The sequence below is a fragment of the Caretta caretta genome, chromosome 14 (genome assembly GCF_965140235.1).
Source record: "Caretta caretta isolate rCarCar2 chromosome 14, rCarCar1.hap1, whole genome shotgun sequence".
Lineage (NCBI taxonomy): Eukaryota > Metazoa > Chordata > Testudines > Cheloniidae > Caretta > Caretta caretta.
Window position 1 is genome coordinate 31756716 of NC_134219.1, and position 5593 is coordinate 31762308.

Genomic DNA, 5593 nt, shown 5'->3' on the forward strand with positions numbered 1-5593 from the left:
GTGGCAAAATCTCTGACCATAGTCACTATAGCATGTCAATTGCAATGGATTTTTTACCTTCAGTCCATTTGATATGATGTCCATCTGTTTGCACTTGGGGAGGAAAATGATGTCTGTCTGTATTTGTGCGAGTTTTTTCATGAAATTGATGGATTTCCACTTCATATGACTAAATTCTGGGCCGCAAACATGCAGCTATTCGGCCTTGCTTATGAGTCTTCAAAATTATTCCAAGCTATGTGGTATTTGGCTTTCAGCTAGCAGTGGCTAGAAACACAAAATCGCTGATTGCATTAATGTCAGCTTTATTTCTCCCACAACACACCCCTCTTTACAGACTGTATATTTTTTAATATTAATATTTGCACAAACACATATAAAACAACTTTAGTGAGGCCCAGCATAGACTTAAGGCTTTTAACTGAAACCAATAATTTTTTTTTTTTTTTGCTGGCACTTTTAGTTTTTACTTTTGGTTTTTCTCATATTTAGAGACCAGATTGTATGTACGTTGTTTGGGGGGAGTACTCCTGGTTTGCAAAAGCATGAGCTTTGCAACCATTTATTAATTTAGCACATTAGCACCAGCAACAATAAATTCTGTCCAAATATCCCTCCTTCAAATTTTACATTGTGTGAACCTCCCCCTCTGCCACCATCACTGCTGTCCAAACATGCCACTATCAGGGGACCTAGGGGCATCTATCCTCCCTAAGGAGAGGCAGTGGAAAGGACACTCTTTCCTTCATGTTTAGACAGCCTTAACAAAAGTTCTGGGTTGCATAAGCCATTTTTTTGGCTTGTATTTTAGGAGCTGTTTTTAAATTTTTACCCACCAAGGAGTAGGAGCTTGTCATACTTTTGTAGGGCATGTCTGTGTTTGTTTGCTTTTTGTGCTTGCTCTTTTTTAGTCATGTTTGGGAGGGCTATTACTTAAAACGGAGTTGCTTCAGGCAGAGCCACAGATCCTTTTACACCCATAGAATCATAGAATATCAGGGTTTGAAGGGACCTCAAAGGTCATCTAGTCCAACCCCCTGCTCAAAGCAGGACCAATCTCAAACTAAATCATCTCAGCCAAGGCTTTGTCAAGCCGCACCTTAAAAACCTCTAAGGATGGGGTAACCCATTCCAGTGCTTTGCCACCCTCCTAGTGAAATAGTGTTTCCTAATATCCAACCTAGACCTCCCCCACTGAAACTTGAGACCATTCCTTCTTGTTCTGTCATCTGCCACCACTGAGAACAGCCGAGCTCCCTCCTCTTTGGAACTCCCCTTCAGATAGTTGAAGGCTGCTATCAAATTCCCCCCCACTCTTCTCTTCTGCAGACTAAATAATCCCAGTTCCGTCAGTCTCTCCTCATAAGACATGGTCCCAGCCCTCTAATCATTTTCATTGCCCTCCGCTGGACTCTCTCCAATTATTCCACATCCTTCTCCTAGCGTGGGGCCCAAAACTGGACATAGTACTCCAGATGAGGCCTCACCAATGCCGAATAGAGGGGAACGATCACGTCCCTCGATCTGCTGGCAATGCTCCTACTAATATAGCCCAAAATGCCATTGGCCTTCTTGGCAACAAGGGCACACTGCTGACTCATATCCAGCTTCTCATCCACTGTAACCCCTAGGTCATTTTCTGCAGAACTGCTGCCTAGCCACTTGGTCCGTAGTCTGTAGCAGTCCATGGGATTCTTCCTTCCTAAGTCCAGGACTCTGCACTTGTCCTTGTTGAACCTCCTCAGATTTCTTTTGGCCCAATCCTCTAATTTGTCTAGGTTCCTCTGTATCCTAGCCCTACCCACCAGCATATCTACCACTCCTCCCAGTTTAGTGTCATCTGCAAACTTACTGAGGGTGCAATCCACGCCATCCCCCAGATCATTAATGAAGATATTGAACAAAACCGGCCCCAGGACCGACCCTTGGGGCACTCCGCTTGATACTGGCTGCTAACTAGACATGGAGCCAGTGATCACTCCCCATTGAGCCCGATGATCCAGCCAGCTTTCTATCCACCTTCTAGTCCATTCATCCAGCCCATACTTCTTTAACTTGCTGGCAAGAATACTGTGGGAGATGGTGTCAAAAGCTTTGCTAAAGTCAAGGAATAACACATCCACTGCTTTCTCCTCATCCACAAAGCCAGTTATCTCATCACAGAAGGCAATTAGGTTAGTCAGGCATGACTTGCCCTTGGTGAATCCATGCTGACTGTTCCTGATTACTTTCCTCTCCTCTAAGTGCTTCAAAATTGATTCTCTGAGGACCTGCTCCATGATTTTTCCAGGGACTGAGGTGAGGCTGACTGGCCTGTAGTTCCCCAGATCCTCCTTCTTCCCTTTTTTAAAGTTGGGCACTACATTAGCCTTTTTCCAGTCATCCGGGACCTTCCCAGATTGCCATGAGTTGTCAAAGATAAACGCCAATGGCTCTGCAATCACATCCGCCAACTCCTTTAGCACCCTCGGATGCAGCGCATCAGGCACCATTGACTTGTGCTCATCCAGCTTTTCTAAATAGTCCTGAACCACTTCTTTCTCCACAGAGGGCTGGTCACCTCCTCCCCATACTGTGCTGCCCAGTGCAAGAGTCTGGGAACTGACCTTGTTCATGAAGACAGAGGCAAAAAAAGCATTGAGTACATTAGCTTTTTCCACATCCTCTGTCACCAGGTTGCCTCCCCCATTCAGTGAGGGGCCCACACTTTCCCTGAGCTTCTTGTTGTTGCTAATCGACCTGTAGAAACCCTTCTTGTTACTCTTAACATCCCTAGCTAGCTGCAAGTCCAAGTGTGATTTGGCCTTCCTGATTTCACTCCTGCATGCCTGAGCAATATTTTTATACTTGGTCATTTGTCCAGTCTTCCACTTCTTGTAAGCTTCTTTTTTGTGTTTAAGATCAGCAAGGATTTAACTGTTAGGCCAAGCTGGTCACCTGCCATATTAACTATTCTTTCTACACATCAGGATGGTTTGTTCCTGCAACCTCAATAAGGATTCTTTAAAATACAGCCAGCTCTCCTGGACTCCTTTCTCCCTCATGTTATTCTCCCAGGGGATCCTGCCCATCAGTTCCCTGAGGGAGTCAAAGTCTGCTTTTCTGAAGTCCAGGGTCCGTATTCTGCTGCTTTCCTTTCTTCTTTGTGTCAGGATCCTGAACTCAACCATCTCATGGTCACTGCCTCCCACGTTCCCATCCACTTTAGCTTCCCCTACTAATTCTTCCTGGTTTGTGAGCAGTAGGTCAAGAAGAGCTCTGCCCTAATTGGTTCCTCCAGCACTTGCACCAGGAAATTGTCCCCTACACTTTCCAAAAACTTCCTAGATTGTCTGTGCACCGCTGTATTGCTCTCCCAGCAGATATTGGGGTGATTGAAGTCCCCCATGAGAACCAGAGCCTGTGATCTAGTAACTTCCGTTAGTTGCCGGAAGAAAGCCTCTTGCACCTTATGCCCCTGATCCAGTGGTCTATAGCAGACTCCCGCCATAACATCACCCTTGTTGCTCACACTTCTAAACTTAATCCAGAGACACTCAGGTTTTTCTGCAGTTTCAGTGGCATTTGGGGAGAAAGGAGTTGGACACCAAGTAATGTTCAAAGTAAAAGAACCAAACAATTATCAAAATTCAGAATTGGGATAAAAACAATTAATTAGAAATAATTATCTATTAATTGCTTCTCATATGACTAGTTCAGGAAAACGAAACCAAAAGATGGAATTGTTTGTGTATTGTTACTAGTGGGATTGCATTCAGCTTACTAAAAAGACTGAAAATATAATTTATCAAGGATTCTTTTTCTAGTACATGATGGGATGTCCAAAATAAACAATTCAACTAGACTTTGAAATAAACATTTATTTAAGTAATCAGAAATGACAGAAGGAAACCAATAAACAGTTAATTCAAGAAGAATGATCCAAGTGATATTAACCAGATTTTTAAAAAAGGTAAATAAAGAGTGATACAATATAGCAACTCCTAAAAGCAACCTCTTAACTAAAAATTGAAATTCTATAGTAGAAAGTAAATTAAAACAAGGTTGGTTAACTATATTGAGTGGAGTAGTGTTATAAAACTGGGTATAAAATTCTAAAACCTATGAACATTAACTACAATGAAATTTGTTTATTTTTCATAAGATATTAACCAAATCTACAGGTTTGCCCTAATTGAAATTAACATTAATTCTGTTAATGCTTAATAGCGAAGCACTATTAACAGAATTCAGTACCTCAACTTAAAGAACTAGGTCTGCTCTACATTTCAAAGTTAGACTTGATGTAAGTTGCCTTGCATAAACCTGGATCCTCATGTGTCTATGCTGAAATTTGTCTCCCGGCTACGTAAGCAAGCAATTACAGTGACACAGTAATACCATCTCCTTGAATGGTGTAGAGCCATGGGTGACCTACTGTGGTTAATGCAGTGCAAGATGTGACCTATGTCAATCATAGACTCATAGAAGATAAGGGTTGGAAGAGACCTCAGGAGGTCATCTAGTCCAATCCCCTGTTCAAAGCAGGACCAACCTCAACTAAATCATCCCATCCAGCGCTTTGTCAAGCCAGGCCTTAAAAACCTTTAAGGACAGAGATTATACCACCACCCTAGGTAATCCATTCCAGTACATCACCACCCTCCTGGTGAAATAGTTTTTCCTAATATCAACCTAGACCTCCCCCACTGCAACTTGAGAGCATTGCTCCTTGTTCTGTCATCTGCCACCACTGAGAACAGCCTAACTCCATCCTCTTTGGAACCCCCCTTCACGTAGTTGAAGGCTGCTATCAAATCCCCCCTCACTCTTCTCTTTTGCAGACTAAATAATCCCAGTTCCCACAGCCTTTCCTCATAAATCATGTGCCCCAGCCCACTGATCATTTTCATTGCCCTCCGCTGGACTCTCTCCAATTTGTCCACATCCTTTCTGTACTGGAGGGACCAAAACTGGATACAATACTCCAGATATGGCATCACCAATGTCGAATAGAGAGGAATAATCACTTCCCTTGATCTGCTGGCAATGCTTCTACTAATGCAGCCCAATATGCAGTTAGCCTTCTTGGCAACAAGGACACATTGTTGTTCATATCCAGCTTCTCATCCACTGTAATCCCCAGATCCTTTTCTGCAGAACTGCTGCTTAGCCAGTCAGTCCCCAGCCTGTAGCGGTGCATGGGATTCTTCCTTCCTAAATGCAGGACTTTGCTCTTGTCCTTGTTGAACCTCATCAGATTTCTTTTGGTCCAATCCTCCAATTTGTCTAGGTCACTCTGGACCCTATCCCTACCCTCCTTTCCCCCTCATATTAGCCTCCCAGGGGATCCTGCCCATCAATGCTAAGAGTTTTCCATTAGCTGTCCCACAATGCCCAACACTGACCTCTCTGGTGACAATTGTGAACTCCACTGTCCAGGGATCATGGAGACCAGAAGCCACACACAACCTTTTAAAACACCATGTATTTTTGACATGTTTTTTTCTGATTGCCCAGTTTGGCAAGCACAGCTAGCAGCTAACTCTCCCTTGTTGTATGCAACTGCCCATGTTAATTACATACACTAGACATGTTCCTGCAAGGAGTAGAC